This window comes from Pteropus medius, unplaced genomic scaffold, assembly GCF_902729225.1.
Source record: "Pteropus medius unplaced genomic scaffold, Ma_sr-lr_union100, whole genome shotgun sequence".
In the NCBI taxonomy this organism is placed as follows: Eukaryota; Metazoa; Chordata; class Mammalia; order Chiroptera; family Pteropodidae; genus Pteropus; species Pteropus medius.
In genome coordinates, this window is record NW_024340849.1 from 40678830 (window position 1) to 40697004 (window position 18175).

General features: G+C 37.7%; 1 long non-coding RNA gene across 1 annotated transcript; it reads left to right on the forward strand.

Moving 5' to 3' along the window:
• The first annotated feature begins 14314 nt into the window (after positions 1-14314).
• LOC120583257 (uncharacterized) lies at positions 14315-17940 on the forward strand. The gene is made up of 3 exons (XR_005647747.1): positions 14315-14375; positions 15869-15998; positions 17435-17940. It is a non-coding gene; the product is annotated as an uncharacterized LOC120583257 (long non-coding RNA).
• The last annotated feature ends 235 nt before the right edge of the window (positions 17941-18175 follow it).

Below are 18175 nucleotides of genomic sequence, written 5' to 3' on the forward strand. Positions count from 1 at the left end.
TAATTAAATTATCTCAAATGGCGAAATGTAGCTAACAGACTTACAAAGTTCCACACCTTGCTTCATTTACAATATTGGCCAAGTTTTCCACAATACAATTGTGCCCTCTAGTGTTCTTAGTATTTAATGAAAACTACTTTGGCATTAAAACATGGTCATAGGTAGAAATAACTCTTCCAATGAGTAAGGCAGCTAGTGATGATTCCCATTCATCATCTGTAAGCTACTTGCTGCTATGTTATGATAGCAAATCCCAAATTTCAGTGGCTTAAAAAACAAAAGTTTATTTCTCAGAAAGTCCAAGTGCAGGCTGGCGGTGTCTGTCTATAAGCAGCAACTTGGGGATCCAGGCTTTCTTCATCTTGTGGTCTCTATGACTTCCTTAACTGCTAAAGTCACCTGGACAAGGAAATAGAGAGAAGAAGGTGGCATATTGCTTCAGGCCAGAAGTGACACATGTCTTCCTGCTACTTTCTACTGGCCAGAACTAGTTACACGACCCCAGGCCAATAGCAGGGGAGCCTGGATGTGGAGAAGCACAAGGATGTTCTGGGAATATTACCTCTGCTAATGCTTCTCCAAGAGCAGCTGGGAGTGAACATAATAAACATTCTAGCTTTAATTTTTTTTTGATTTGAAGTTTTCCAATAGGAGGTAGTCAATCAAAAAGAATTCAGTAGCAATTTTAATATTCATAATTCTTCATTTTTTGGTATGACACTCAAAATTAAGTATCCCATTTGTATAATGGCAGAAATGTGAGGACAGATATTTATATTCAAATTTCTGTTCTGAGTTTTGTATAAAATGAGGTGTCCCTTATTTCTATTTTCTTTAAGAGAACTATCCTCCTCCTCCTGCATCTATTCCTCAGATATAAATTTTAATTTTATTTTTAATATTTCTTTCCAACTTTAATTTGGATACAGTTGAAAGCTGTTCCCCAAACTGTTCTTACTGATACTCCATCCTGGAGAAATATATTTATTTATGAAGTTTTACACATTACCTTGATCAGTAGGGAAACATGTATTTAAGGGAGCTTTATAGTTATCTATTAGCTATTGAGCTTAATGGCTCTTATTTTGATTTTTTTTATTGTGGTAAAACATACATACTATAAAATTTACAACTTTAACCATTTTTAAGTGTACAGCTTAGTGGCATGAAATACATGACCATTGTCGTGCAATCATCACCATTATCCATGTCTGTCCGAAACTTTTTTATCTCTTGGAACTAAAACTCTACACATTAAACACTAACTCCCATTGTCCTCCCTCCCCAGCCCCTGATAACCACCATTCTACTTTCTATCTCTATGAATTTGACTACCCTAGGAAATTCATAGAGTTGGAATCATGCAATATTTGGCTTTTTGTGACTGGCTTATTTCACTTAGCATAATGTTTTTAAGGTTCATCCATGTAGCAGCATAGCGCCTTGCAGGGGTTGCGGACGCCACCTTGTGGTAGAAACTGATAGTGCTGTCAACAGGCTCAGTGAGACTGAAGACCCAGGGACCCACGAACCTTTTTAGGCGGCCTTTATACACAGAAAAATCTCTTCAGGGACAGGAGCATTTATTTATATACAGAAAAATCTCTCCATAGTGAGGGAGTCCTATCTGGGGTAAGAGCACTCTCTTGTTAGAATAAATTGAAAATGAGCACAGTAGCCAGAATCTCATCATGGTAATCAGAATAAGCAATCAACACATGAAAATAATTTATGACATGCTCAGTCTGTTGGAGAGAGAAGGCCAATAACATTAACCGAAACTTTCTTGGAATCCACTTACTTTAATTTTTCTTTATTGAGACTGACATTGAAAATGACTCCATCTTCATATTCAGGCCTATCTCATGAGTTTCCTAGTATAGTTATAAAACTACCCTCTGTATGTGCTTTTTATGTCAAGGTCACTCTACAATGAGTTACAACAGCCTCCTTTTTTTCTAAAGGATTTTTAAAATGACTGATAAGTAATATTGGAGAGCCAGGTATATGATTCAGAGAAGTTATTGGAACAAAAGCTTCTGAATTGGCCTTGGATTATGAATTTCCTACCCACGGCCAAAGAGGGTATCTGCAACAAAGCCTGTCAGGAAACAAATACAATATAATGATAATAGAGCAGAAGCTGAGGGAGTTTTTCTGTCATTGTGCTAATCCTTGAACCCTTGAGGAATGAGGTCCATGACCCCAGTTTTGGACTGCACACACCTACTCCCTACATTTAACCTCATTTTTTTTTTCCCGGCAAAGCTTTATACAAAAGTTTTACTCACCAATGAGCTGCTTCAAAATTGCATAGAAGAGTTTCTGTTCCTTTATATTAGGATCATTTTATTTACTCTATGAAGAAATTTATGGATTAAAAACTATAGTATGCAAAATTTATTATAGGCTGATATCAAATCAATCACTTACTTTTATAATTCTATAGGTCAATCCTGTAATTCTACCCTTGAACTTCTTGCCCAACAATCACAGATCTTACTTCTCAGAGCAATATAGTACAGTACACCATGAGAAATTTAAACTCTCTACTCCCATCCTTAAAAGTTGATGACATTTTAGTCATTTATATTTTCTTCTAATTTTACAGCAAAAGGTGTGCACCCTCCATTTGTGTTCTGGATCCTATGACTTCTTGCCTCCTGCCTTACACACCATTATCACCCCCTTCTATATTTCCAACATTTCCTCCTGAGCATATAATCACGTATAAGCGATTTATATCTTTAAACAAAAAGCAAATTGATGCTATTCTCCACTTTAGTGACTATTTTGGATCTCCTCTTCCAATCCGAGCCAATCCCCTAATGAGCAGGTATGTTCTGTATCTCCATTCCCACATCTTATAATAATTCCTTAAATGATAGTAATAAGGCTTCCAACTCAACTATGCTCCTGAAACCACTCCTCTAGAGTCACTGCTGCCAGATTCGATGGATGCTTTTCGGACCACTCTTACGTACTTGTATGTAATGATGCCAGAACAACCAGACCCACATGTTGTGATTTTCTTTCCTGAATACACTGACATCATTCTCTCTAGTAATTGTATGTCTCAAAGGGGGTGATCTGATATATCTAATAACATCTCATTAATTAAGGTCAGAGGGTCAAATGTTAAATTTCTGGGCTTGCCATCAAAACGTAGAATTTAGCTTAAAAAAGAACAACCCCACAAAGATCTCTCTGTGGTGTTTAACATCATGGACAACCTTCATCTTTTAACTCTCTCCTCAACCAGTTTCAGTGACACCACTCTCCCAGACTCTTCTTTCCTCTTTAGGAATTCCCTCTCAGTTCCTTTTTTAGACATGTGTGTGCATGTGTGTGTGCATGCACATTTAGAATTTATTGAGCCCCTACTAAGTGCCAGGCACCGTAATAGTTTGCACACATTATTTCATTTAATTCTCAAGCAACCTTATGAGATAGGTATTTTTAATTCTCATTTTATATGAAGAACCCGGAACTCAAAGAGGATTAATAACTCCCTTAGTAACAGATCACATCCAGGGTCATCTGTCTTCAGAGGCCAAGCTCTTATCACTGATGTTATAGTGCTTCTTTTTCATCATGAATTTTATTTTATTTTTTAATTTATTTTTTTTATGGCGACATTGGTTAATGAAATCTAACGTTTCAGCTGTACACTTTAACAATAAGGCATATATATATTTACACTGTGTGTTCACCTCCCATAGTTAGATTTCTTTCTGTCACCACATATTTGACCCCCTTTACCCTGTCTACCTCCCCCCATCTCCCCAACCTCCTACTCTCTGGTAACCACTAGTCTATAGTCCTTGACCATGAGTCTCTGTTTATCCTGTTCATCTGTTGCTTTTAGGTTTATATCCCACATATCATGTGATTTTCAACTTTTTCTGTCTGGCTTATTTCGCTTAGCATGATTATCTCGAGGTCCATCCATGTTGTTGCAAATGGCAGTATTTCATCTCTTCCTATGACTGAGTAATATTCTGTTATATATATGTACCACAGCTTCTTTAGCTAATCATCTATCGTAGGACACTTTGGTTGCTTCTATGTCCTGGCCACTGTGAATAATGCTGCTATAAACATCAGTTGTGCAAATATCTTTTGGATATGAGTTTTCAAGTCTTTGGAGGAAATACCCAGTAGAAGGATTGCTGGATCATACAGTAGATCAATTCTTAGTTTTTTGAGGAAACTCCATACTGTTTTCCATAGTGGCTGTACCAATTTGCAGTCCCACCAGTAGTGCATGAGGGTTCCTTTTTCTCTGTATCCTCTCCAACGTTTATTACTTGTCCTGTTGATTATAGCTATTCTAACAGGTGTGAGATGATATCTCACTGTGGTTTTGATTTGCATTTCCCTAATAGCTAGTGATGTTGAACATCTTTTCATATATTTGTTGGCCATTTGTATGTCCTCTAGGGAGAAGTATCTGTTCAAGTCTGCTCATTTTTTGATTACATCATTTGATTTTTTGTTGTTATTGAGTTGTATGATTTCTTTGTATATTTTAGATGTTAAGCCTTTATCGGAGGCGTTGCTTGCAAATATATTTTCCCATTTGAATGGTTGTCTCTTTACCTTGCTGACGGTTTCTTTTGCTGAGCAGAAGCTTTTTAGTTTGATGTAGTCCCATTCATTTATTTTAGCTTTTACTTCTCTTGCTTTTTAGGTGAAATTCATAAAATCCTTTTTAAGTCCAAGGTCCTTGAGTTTCATTCCTATGTTTTCTTCTATGCATTTTATTATTGTTTCAGGTCTTAGATTCAGGTCCTTAATCCATTTTGAGTTAATTTTGGTGTGTGGTGGTGGACAACAATCTAGTTTTATTCTTTTGCAGGTAGTGTTCCAGTTTTCCTAGTACCATCTATTGAAGAGGCTTTTCTTTCTCTTCAATATCTCTTATGATGCAAAAGCCACTGTGTTTTTGGCTTTTTTTGGTTGAAAATTATTTGCCCACATAAATATGGGTTTACTTCTGGACTCTCAATTCTGTTCTACTGGTCAGTGTGTCTGTTTTGCTGCCAATACCATGCCATTTTGATTACTGTTGCTTTGTAGTATAATTTGAAGTCGGGCAGAAGGATGCCTCCAGCCTCGTTCTTTTTTCTCAGGATGGCTTTGGCAGTTCAGGGTCTTTTGTGTTTCCATACAAATCTGATGATTTTTTGTTCTATTTCTTTAAAAAATGCCAATGGGATTTTGATGGGGATTGCATGAAATCTGTATAATGCTTTAGGTAATATGGTCATTTTAACTACGTTGGTTCTTCCAATCCAAGAACACGGAATATCTTTCCATTTCTTTGTATCTTCTTCAATTTCTTTTAATAGGGTCTTATAGTTTTCACTATAGAGGTCCTTCACATGTTTGGTTAGATTTATTCCTAGGCATTTTATTCTTTTTGTTGCAATTGCAAACCAAATTATTTTTTTCTACTTCTTTTTCTGAAACTTCGTTATTAGAGTATAGAAATGCTATGGATTTTTGAACGTTGATTTTGTATCCAGAAACTTTACTATATTTGCTTATTGTTTCTAGTAGTGTTCTTCTGGAGTCTTTAGGGTTTTCTGTATAGAGAATCATGTTATCCGCAAATAGTGACAGTTTGATTTCTTCATTTCCGATTTGGATGCCTTTTATATCTCTCTCTTGCTTAATTGCACTCGCTAGGACCTCCAACGTTATATTGAATAAGAGTGGCGTTAGTGGACAGCCTTGCCTTATTCCTGATCTTAGAGGAAAGGTTCTTAGCTTTTCACCATTCAGTATAATGTTAGCTGAGGGTTCGTCATATATGGCCTTTGTTATGTTAAGGTATCCTTCTATACAAATTTTGTTAAGTGTTTTGATCATAAGTGAATGCTGTATTTTGTTGAAGACTTTTTTGGATCTATTGATATGATCATATGATTCTTATTTTTTAATTTGTTTATGTGGTGTATCACATTAATCGATTTGTGTATCACATTAATCGATTTGTATGTTGAACCATCCCTGTGCCTCTGGGATGAAGCCCACTTGATTGTAGTGCATAATCTTTGTAATCTGTTGCTGTTTTCGGTTCACTAGTATCTTATTTAGGATTTTTGTATCTCTGTTTTGCATCATAAGAGATATTGGTCTGTAGTTTTTTCTGTTATCCTTACCAGGTTTTGTTACTAGGGTCATGGCCTTGTAAAATGAGTTGGGAAGTATTGTCTCCTCTTCAACTTTTTGGAAGAGTTTGAGAAGAATAGGTATTAAATCTTTGAATGCTTGGTAGAATTCACTGGTGAAGCCATCTTGTTCTGGTTTTTTACTTTTTGGTATGTTTTTGATGACTATTTTAATTTCTATACTGCTGATCAGTCTATTTAGATTCTCCAGTTCTTCTTGATTCAGTCTAGGAAGGTTGTATTTTTCTAAGTACTGGTCCATTTCTTCTAGGTTATTAAATTTGGTGTTATATACTTTTTCATAGTATTCTTGTATGATCCTTTGTATTTCTGTGATGTCAGTCATAATTTCCCCTCTTTCATCCCTGATTTTGTTTATTTGTGTCCTTCCTCTTTTTTCTTAAGTGAGTCTAGCCAGGTGTTTGCCAATTTCATTAACCTTCTCAAAGAACTAGCTCTTTGTTAAATTTATTTATTTTTATTTTTTATTTTTGTTTTCAATTTCATTTATTTCTGCTCTAATTTTGATAATTTCTTTCCTTCTGCTGACTTTAGGCTTCATTTGTTTTTCCTTTTCTAGTTTTTTAAGATGAAGCGTTAGGTTGTTTATTTTGGCTCATTCTTGGTTTTGGAGATAGGACTGTAATTATATGAACTTTCCTCTTATGACCACTTTTGCCATGTCCAAAGTTTTGATATGTTGTACTATCATTATCATTCATTTCTATGTATCTTTTGATCTCTCTTTTTATTTCTTCTCTGACCCAGTTATTCTTCAGTAGCATGTTGTTTAATCTCCATGTATTTTTGGTTCTTACTGATTTCTTTTTGCACTTGATCTCTAGTTTCAAAAAATTATGATCAGAGAATATCATTGGTATGATTTCAACCCTCATATTTGTTGAGGCTATATCTGTGTCCTAGTATGTGGTCAGTCCTTGAGAATGTTCTGTGTTCACTAGAGAAGAATGTATAAGAAGTTGTTTTGGGATGGAAGGCTCTGTAAACGTCAATTATGTCCAGTTGGTCTCATGTGTCATTTAAGGATGTTATTTCCTTATTGATTTTCTGTTTGGATGATCTGTCCATATCCAACAGTGGGGTATTTAGGTCCTCTACTATGATAGTGTTTTGGTCTGTTACCCCCTTTAGTTCTTGCTTGACATATTTTGGGGCTCCCTGATTGGGAGCACAGATATTAATAAGTGTTATGTCTTCTTGGTGCATGATTCCTTTTATCATTATGAAGTGTTCCTCAGTATCTTTCTTTCCTTTTTTTATTTTGAAGTCTATTTCGTCTGATATTAGTACCATTGTTCCCGCTTTTCTCTGAATGCCTTTTGCCTAAAATATCATTTTGCACCCTTTCACTTTGAGTCTATATTTGTCTTTGGAGCTGAGATGTGTCTCCTGGAGGCAGCATATGATTTGATTTTGCTTTTTGATCCATTCTGCAACTCTATGCCTTTTTATTGATAAGTTCAGTCCATTAACATTTAGGGTGATTATTGAAATATGAAGTCTTCTTATAGCCATTTTATCTTTTGCTTTCTGGTAGCTTGGTATTTCCATTGCTTCCTTGTCCTTGTGTTTCTATTTTCTTTATTTTGGTTGGCTTTTGTGTGTTTTCCCTATCGTTCTTCTTGTTTTATGCTATATACTTCAGTTCTGAATCTTTGGTGTGTGGTTACCATTACAAATATGAAAAGGATAGTTATATACATACAGTCGTCCATTTTCTTTTACGTGTGCCTTATCTCTATTCTCTTTTGAGAATCTAGATCTTTGAATCCTCCTCTTTTCAGTCATTGTTATATCAGTTTGTCCCTGTGTATGCTGAACGTTCATTACCACCTTGCTGTAGCAATTCTCTTATTGTTTAAGCTTATAATGCCCTGATGCATTCCTCTGATTTTATTTGCCTGATAGTCACTTTATTCCTAATTATGTATGTATGTATATATATATATATATACACATACATAATATATATATATATTTATATATATATATATATATATATATATATAATAATAATAATATAATATATGCTATATATATATATATTTGTCATTTTGCTTTAGGTGAGCTGACCCCTTTCAGTATTTCCGCGTAGTGGAGAATTCCCTCATTTTTTTGTATGTCTGGAAAGGTCTTTATTTCTTCTTCAGATCTAAAGGAGAGCTTAGCTAGATACATTATTCTAGGCTGGTAGTTCCTTTCACTTAATAGTTTGAATATTTGATTCCACTCCTTTCTGGCTTGTAAGGTTTGTGCTGAGAAGTCTAAGGATAATCTAATGGGTTTTCCTTTATAAGTTACCATTTTCTTCTCCCTGGCTGCTCTGAGAATTCTGTCTTTGTCATTGATTTTTGATAATTTTAATACAATGTGTCTTGGTGAAGGCCTTTTGGGGTTGAGATAATTAGGTGTTTTATTGACTTCTTGAATTCCAAGCTCCAGTTCATTCCTTAGATTTGGGAAATTCTTATCAATTATTTGTCTGAAAATGCTTTCTAGTCCTTGTTCCTTTTCCTTGCCTTTGATAATGCCCATTATTCTTATGTTTCCTCTCCTGATGGTATCAGCTAGTTCTTGTATTTCTCTTTCATTATTTTTCATTCTTCAGTTTTTCTCTTCTTCCTTCTGATTTATTTCTAGATTTCTGTTTTTTGATATCACTGACCCTTTCCTCCATTTGGTTGACTCTATTTCCCATCCTTTAAGTTATCTTATGTTTGCCTGGTTATTATCTGTCTGCTCCCACTAAAGCATAATTCTTTTGAAGTCAATTCGCTTGTCCAAGCCCAGCATAAACATTAGTACAGGTTGGATGCTATACATGAGGCCTAGCTGAGGTGGTAAGTGGGAATACTTGCCTGAACCAAATGGAAACCACCTGGCCAAGTGAATTTATTGTCATGAGATAATAACACTGTATATTTACATGAAGACTTAAAGGGCTAGGTTTTTTGGGAGGGGAAAAAAAGACATTTTAATCAATTAGCCATTCTTATTTCAGTTTGGGGTAGATATTTTAGATCAAATTAAAAGTCATCATTTTCCTTTTGAAATACCTTCTGCCCCTCAATATTCTCACTTTTTAAAACTGCATCTGGCCAGCCTTAATTCAAACAGTAAGAAGATAATGATGATACAAATGTTAAGAAAAATTAAGCATCTTTCCAATTATATGAATAATTTTCCACCTAAAGAGATTTTGGCAGAGGATTTCATTATATATAGTAACACATTTTAGACAGTCTAGAAGCAGCCTAGATTACTTGACATAATAATTATCAGTTATTAAGCACAGAACATATGCCCTGCTAAGTATATACACTAAGCACTTCATATAAACACTTCCCCTCCTCTCACATCACTATATCTCATTTAATCTCTAAATCGTAAATAGTGTAATTATTGCTTTTATTTTTACAGATAAAAGAACTAAAATCCAGAGGAGCTAAGTAACTTGCCCAAGGCATGATGGGTTTAAAGCAGCAAACTGGGAACTGAACTCAGATCTGTCTGATGCCAGGCACATAGTCTGCGAACTATGTACCGTGTAGGTAACGGTGCTTGTGTTCTTTCTTAACTCAAAACCTCCAGGGAGTTAAAATAAACCCTAAACTTGTGAAATCATTCCTCAAATAGAACTTAAAGTCAAACACAAGCTTATTAAGTTCTAATTCTTTTTAAAACAAATTACTCTTCTGGAAAATTTGGTTTATAATGAGATGATTTGGGCTTAGTTGTCAAGGATAATACTATTTGCATATTTAGTCAACTGTTACTCATAGCCAGGCCTATCCAAGAGAAATTTTAGAAATACAAATTTCTGTTCACTTTAGAGTCCTTCTACTCCTTTGGCTATCTCTCTGTATTTGGTAGGTTCTAGGGTTCTTTTTAGGTAGCATTCAGAAAACCTATCAACTTAAAAATAACCAATTAATTAAAACAAAATAAGATACAAAATCCATTGAAAAAGTTCCCTTTCAGCCAAAATTGTTTCAATTATAGTTTATATTAGCCTGGACTCTTCAGTTATCATGACAGATACCCAACTCAAATAAGCTTAAAGAAAATGATAATTTTCAGCCTCAGGCAGCTGGGAAGGATTCTGGAATAAAAGATAGAGCTGCAGGAACTAGGACTTTGGGCTCTGGAACTGGGACTCTCTCCTCATGGCTGTCTGTCTTCCACTTCTGCCATCTCTGCTTGGCTTCCTTGTGCAGACAGGTGCTCTTCACAGGATGAGAAAGGGGGCACTGGAAGCCTCAGCTGCCCTCCCAGATTAGGAACCCCAGAGAAAAGTCCTGATCTGCCCCTTATGCATCTCTTCCCATTGTTGTGTGTGGGTACTGAGATTGGCCAGGCTGTGGAACATACCAGCTCCTGGGTCTAGGGATGGGGTCAAGCTCAGTTACCTGACAAAGAGCAATGGGGCAAAATACGCTGGGCAGCCAAAAGCAAAAGCAACTACATCTCACTGTATGCCCTGTGTGGTGTACCATGTTCCTTATCGAACTAATTAATTTAGCTAATTAGATGTAATTCCTTCAGAATGGAATCTATCTACTTTTGTACCAGTTAGATTAGATTAAATGATGTTCCAAAATAAATAACTCTGAGATCAGAGGCTCACGACATTGAATTATTCGTTACATTATATGTTGGCGAAGTTCAGCTCTGTGTCTCCTATTGTGTTTCACCTGCAACTGGCTGTACTGTCATACTTTTCTAATGCTTACTACCCAGAGTCAGGATCATACTCCACAAGTTAAGGGATCAATTCTCCATAAGACTGTTCTTAAATCAGACACTGGACACACTACTGAGGTCCCAAGGCCACCTATACTTCTGACCAATTGGCTATAAATTCAGGGGTTTCCACAACTCTCAGTTTTGATAATTTGCTAGAATGACTCACAGAACTCAAGGAAGTGCTATATTTTTGATTATAGTTCTACTATAAAGGGTACACATAGGTGAGGTCTGGGAGGGGATGCAGAACTTCCTATTCTCTTTCCTTGTGGAGTCGGTTCTTGCCACTCTCCTGGCATTTCACTGTGTTCACCAACCAGAAAGCTCTACTACGCTTTGATGCACAGCATTTTTATTAAGGTTTTATTATAGTCACGACTGATTAAATCATCAGGCACAGAATTCAACTCAATATTTAGACTCCCTCCACTCCCCACAGGTCAGGCTGCCCATAGTTCCAACTCTCTAATCACATGGTTGATCTTTCTGGTCACCAGGCCCCATCCCAGGCCATGTAGGGGCCCCCTCACAGTCACATATTAGTATGACAAAGACACTCCTGGTTCTCTGATAATTTCCATTTCCATTTTTATGCTTTTTATGTCTTTGTTGAGGTTCTCACTGAATTTAACCAAAAGTTCATTGAGCATCTTTATAACCAGTGTTTTGAACTCTGCATCTGTTAGATTTCTTGACTCCATTATATCTGGATCTCTGTTCTATTCTCTCATATGGTTTCTGCTTCTTTGTATTCCCATTTTGGCTGCTTTTGCGTGTCTGTTTCTATGTACTAAGCAAAGCTCCTAAGTCTCCCGGTCTTATTAGTGTGGATTTGTAAAGTAGGGTCCAGTGGCATAGTCCTGAGAGGGGTTCAGCTGCAGGCCAAATTTAGCCCAAGCCTCTGTCCCTTTGGGGCCACCTATTAAGATTCAGCAAGCAATCCACAGATGCTGTGCTTATAGTTGCCTCAAAAGGCTACACCAGAAAGCAAGGCCAGCTGCCTCCTGTGTGAGTTAGGTGCTGCTCAGCAAGGATAAACCTGGATCTGGCTTGGGTGGGGTTGTGAGTTAGGGGAGGTGGGGTTTCAGGGTATCTTCTGGGCAGAGTGACTTCTGTTATCCAGTTTGATGATCTCATGGCAACGGCGGTGCTGTGTCCACACACTGGGAGTGGGGAGGGCTCAACAGAGAACAATGGATACTGCCGGCACTTCTGTACAGAGTGATTCTCTCCTCGGCCCTCACTTAGATAATGTCTCCCTGTAAGTCCCTGATGCCCCCTGCGCACAGTTGAATGGGTACTGGTGCTCAGTGCGAGCAGTTCTGTCACTGAGAAAATCCACTCAGACGCGGCCCCTTTAAGAGGCATCTGCCACTGCCGCAGGCTTCGTCTCACTCAGTCTTTCCAGACCGGGCAGCCCCACACCCTCCCCCTTTCCTACCTTTTGCCGTTGCAGAGTGCTTTCTTAGACTTCTCTCTAGTTGTATGGCTTGTTCCTCTAGATCCCAGGTGATTTTTCCTTGCTGCTGCTCCTCGTTTCTGTCACAACTTTGATTTGGTTGCCAGAGGGATAAACAGAGCCTCTATCATCTATGCCATTTTGGTTGTCTCTAAAGAACACTTTTAAGCAGACGTGACTGTCCTAAATTGTTTATTAGGTAAAAACTTTACAAACATTACTTACATTAGCAGTAATGGTGGAGCTGGAGAATATTGCGCCTTCTTCAAGCTGCACAGTGAGAACCACCAGTAGTGTAGTGGAACTCGTGGCCCTCTCCAAGGCCACGGCTCTTGTGGCCTGAAGACCTCAACCCTCGCATCTCCCTGTGCTTGTGGACTGGTTTGGTGATCCAATGGATGTCTGGATTCTATCTGGTAGCTTTACGGAATGGATCAATGAGGATAACTTTTGTAGAGTTAACTCAGAACGGAGCCCCTCCACTTAGAAGACTAATAGCTTCCCGGCCAGCAGCCGAGGAAAGCAATACACAAAAAGCTTTCAGCAATGCCTACTCCCAAGGACGTTTTCTGCTGCTCCCATTGATGTTATCTGCTCCTGTAACCAAGCAGCACATCTTGCTCCAATCTGAGAAGGTGGCTGCTCCCCTAATGAGATAATCCCTCACTCTGCTTGTGTGCCTAAAAAAACTCTGCTTGCTCTTGGTCGGCAGCTTTATACCTGCAGCTCTGACCAGCCACTGCTGAAGCTTCCCTGCCTCATGAGTAATAAATGGCATTTCTCACCTCTCTGATTCTCCTGGTGGTTCTTCCAGAATAACCAATACCAGGTGCAAATTCCAGGCCTGGGGCTCCTGCGTTATAACCTCAAAGAATTTGTGTGTGGAACTTTTACCAATGCAGTAAATATTCAGGACTCTCAGAGGCCCTCAGAGTGTCCAGCTTGCTCCTTGGTAACAGACTGCATAAAGGCTTCCAGCAAATTTTAGCTGGTTAATATCATGTTAGACAGGCTTGCTGTAGGTCACACCCTTAAGAAATGGGCGTCTGTGGCCACCAAGGGTGCACGTGAATCTGATATATGATGTGGAGCGCAGAGAGCAGGTGGTACTGCCAGCAGGGTCCCCTGAGAAGAAAGCGCATTACACTGGACTGCTTCTTCCTCCATAGCTCCTGGATGTACTTGTAACCATCCATCTTGGCTTACCTGATGTCTGTGGCTGGACGGAAAGGCCAAAGGTTATACTTTAAACATTTTAAAAGACAAAGAAATTTCTTCCATATTTATAATACAGATGTATCAACAAAGCACTTTTTTTTTTTTTTGAGTTTATGAGTAGTTCCAAAACTGTTTTTTGAGAAAAAATTATGTGGTTCTGGTAGCTTCCCTGAGAAAGTAGGATATGCTGTCTCTGGCAAGAAGATAAATCAGGTTCCTAAATTTTCCCAACACTTTCAACCATGCCATCTGCATGTCTGAGATCAAAGCATGTATTTCCCTTTCCTCAACAACACAGAAGACTGGCATTTTAGTCATTTGTCACTAAGCATTGATTGCAATTCAGCACTTACCAGAAGTTTGCTTGTGACATCTAATGAAAGAGAGAGAGAAAGGCAGAATGAGAAAAAAGATATGTGGGATTTATATTTATATGTTTTTCCATGGTGTCTAAGGTATTTGATTGGATTATATTAGGTGATCAGAAAATAATAGTGTGTGTGTGTGTGTGTGTGTGTGTGTGTGTGTGTGTGTGTGTGTGTTCATAGTTCCCTTAGAACTATCTATGTAGCAAAATAATGCTGTTGGGCTAATCTGTCGTTTTACTAATTTCCAGGGCTGCTTTAACTGAACTTAAAGAAATTTCAGATGTCTCTTTTTTTTATCGCTATTTAGGGTCTGTTTCATAAAATTAGATGTTTGACAGAAGAAGACTTTCTTTTCAGATACAGAAGGCTGGTTCTTCAATCAAGGTATACCAATGTCCAGGCTTTCACACTTGTTAGAATAATTACCTACTCCATTATTCAATGTATTTATATAAGCATTTCTGTGAGAAATCTTGCTGGAGCTAGTTTACCTTTATGGAAGAATTTATGTGCCCTTTTCTATTTGGAAGTAAGATCTCTTACTAAATGTCTTTGCTTTATGGTTTTGGTTACCAGAAAAATCATGGGAAAACGAGTGCTCAATTGCACTACTTAATTCATTGATGCTAAGTACACATATATTGTTCCTTAAAATATTACATTTAAAATTTTAATTATCATCTTGTATTTTAATATTTTGTAAGTTATCTAGAACACTCCTTCTTACTTTATTTTTCTTATGCATAGAATTGCCCCATGATTACTTTCTGTCAAAGGCAAAGTACCTTTAAAAAATGAATAGATCTGACTTTCACCACCCCAATACAATGTTCAATTCTAATATTACTAATAGTAGAATGATCAGATATTATGTGCCTCTTGATGTATATAATATGATGTACATGTTATCACTTTCCAAAATATTAACCTGAATGTAATCGAGTCTTTAGGTCTTACTTCTAGTTCCTGGAAATATAGAGGATAGAGCAACAAGTTAAACAACAACATAAAGAACAAAATCAAATTTAGAATGCGGGCGATTGTACAATGCAATTGGCCAGGTCTCTTAAAAGACTGAATTTCATGAAAATAATTGAGGAGGCGAACTCTGTTCTAAATTAAAAGAGGTGGGAGGAGGTACAGAAACTAGATCAATAGTCATTATCAGCAGGCATGTAAATAGCCCAGCTATTTTGGAAAACAGTTAATAAATTAAATGTAAATTTACTATGTAATCCAGCAATGCCATTGCTAGGTTTCTATTTGCCCAAGAAAAAAATGTATGTTCACACAAGGACTTGTATATGAATGTTCATTGTAGTATTATTTATAATGGCCCTGAACTGGAAATAATCAAAATGTCTACCAACTGGTGAATAGGTAAACAAAATGTGATCTATCCATACAATGGAATATTTCTCAGCCATAAAAAAGAACAAACTACTGATACATGTTACAACATGGATGAATGTCAAAAACATTATGCTGAGTAAAAGAAGCCAGATGCCAAAGACCACATATTATATGTATTCCATTAATATGAAATGTCCAAAAAGGCAAATCTATAGAGATAGTAAGTAAATTAACTGTCTTAAGGGGCTGGAGGTAGAAATGGAGATTTACTACAAATATCATGGGGAATATTTTTTGGGGTAAAAAAAAAGTTCTGAAACCAGATTATGGTGATAGTTGCACGACTCTGTGATTTTATTAAAAATCATTGAGTTGTACACTTAAAACAATTGAATTTTATAGTATATAAATTATACATCAATAAAACCAATTTCAAAAAGAATATGGCAGAAATGATGGTGTTTGAGCCTAGACTTCAAGAGGCCTTGCAGCTTTCACTGTGCCTCTGCTGAAACCTGCCCTAGGCTGTCATGGAGGAGAACTGAGGCATCCAGCCAAGAGCCAGCACTAACCACTGCACCTGGAGCGCATCCATCTTGAACCTTCCAGCCCAGTCAACCCTCTAGGTGACTGCAACCACAGGAGTGAGCCCAGGTGAGACAAGCAGAAGAAACACCCAGCCAATCCATGAATTACGAGATGTAACAAATTGTTTTATGCTGCTAAAATTTTATGTATAATTAAATAAAAATATATATTGGTGATGTGGTATGGCAAAGGGTTAATAATTGTATTTCAGTGGTGGATAGATGCTTATTTACAGTGCTATTTCTTTTTTCTGTGTGCTTAAAAATTTTTTAATGAAAAGTTAAAATAGGCACCTGGAAAGAGAAGTAGATATTTAGAGTGGTTATAAATCCTTTCCTAAATTCATGTCTGCACTTCCACTGATGCCATTCTTAGATATTTGAGAAAAGTGTTGAGCGAGTAGTCACTGAGGGAGAAGCAGAAGGAATTCTAATCAGAGGAGAGAGCAGAGGAATACAGGTAGAAACAGGACAGGGCTTGGTTCATTTGGGGCTTGCTTACTCATTTATTCAACAAAAATGATTGGCATCTACTATGTGCTTGACACTGATAAAGGTACTGGGGATTTGGTAGTGAACAAATTGGCCAAAATTCCTGCCTACTTGGAATTTACATTCTAATGAAAGAAGACTAATAATAATAAACAAAAAGTGAATAGTATATATGGAATATCATATAAACAGGAGTGGATCCAAGTTTGAGTCCTGGAGCTTATACGAACTTGGAGCATTCATTAAGAAAAAAAAAAATCTTTTTTGTGAATTTCACAAAAACATATAATTATGTGAATACATTTCTAAGACACTTCCCAGGGCCGTAAAGGGGCCCATGTATGTGGGCGGTCTGATGCTGATGACTTGTTAGCTTTTGGTAAATCTGCTAAAGTATTTTCATTCAGGTTTACACAGAAGAGGAACTGGGGTGAAGATTTGAGTATAAGTGGTTGATATGGGCAATAATTTCAGGAAATACTGGTAGGAGATGGGAATGTGAGACAGAGAAGAAAAATAAGAAAAATAAAAATAAGCACAGCGAATGTGCTTATACCTACTTAGGGAACTAGGAAACAGTATGAAAGATGAAGCTCAGACTTATCTCACTTGAAGGTCAAGGAGATTGGGTATAGTTGTCTACACTGTCACCTGTCAGCTGCTGGAAGCTTGCTCCCAGAGGCATTATTTCTGGGACACTTCTGGCCTGCAGTGGGACCAAGTGAGTGCCTGCAGTTGGAAGTGGGACTGGTGTACACTGAAGTATCAAGAGGAAGGAGATATGGGCACTGGATCAGGGGCATCCCTATAGTCCACCATGTGCACATCTCTGATCCCTGCCCTAAGTTCATGGCATCCCGCCACCGATTCTTCTAGGATGGCCAATTAAAATTGCTAAAATATAGCCTTACAACAGGTGGTTGGAAGCTCATGCTGCAGGTTTCTCTGCTGCAGTTGGTCTCCAAACTGTAACTAATATTCACCATCTCTCTTCTCTGCCATCTATTCTAGATTCCTCTCACCCTTGGTCCATCTTTCTGCTGGTCTAGGTCGAGAAACCCAGACCCTTTCGTGGAGGAGTCTGAGCCCTTAATTCCTGTGCCCTTGCCAGGTGTGGTTGCTGTGTATGAAAATGACAAATGGTAAGCTGATGAATCCCTAAGTTCCAGACAGATTCTTCCCTGCTTCCACTATGTAGCAGCAATTTTCTTTCCTCAGACAATATCTAGGTCAATTACTCCCACTAGTACTGTGTCTCCACTGTGTTTTCTGATCCACTATCATGAGAAGCCCCAAATGGCTGTTACAGCTTTAGGTTCAGTGGAATTCTTGCTTAGTCCCTTAGTAGAAGTGTACCCTGTGGTCAAGGAGAGCCTAAAATTGCAGGGACAGGAAATGCTTCCACTCTCTGGTTCTGAGACCTGTGAACTCTGCCTTACGGAGACATGGCATCACATCATGGCCACTGGTTCACAGCAATTTTACCCTTTCAACAGAGATAGAAAAGAAATACTGCAAAAGCCCATGTAGATAAAAATGGGTTGTTTAAGAAGGACAAAACATAGGCTTTAGGAACTCTGTGTCAGGAACTGAGGTCAAAACCCAAATATTAGAACAAAATATGTGCCTAGTGTTCTTGTCACTTACGAAATCATAAGGGCGTTAGGAGCTCTATGCCAGGAACCAGGGACAGGGATGAACACACATATTTTCTATGGTCGCTGACTCCTGTTTTTTTTTTTTTTTTTGTGG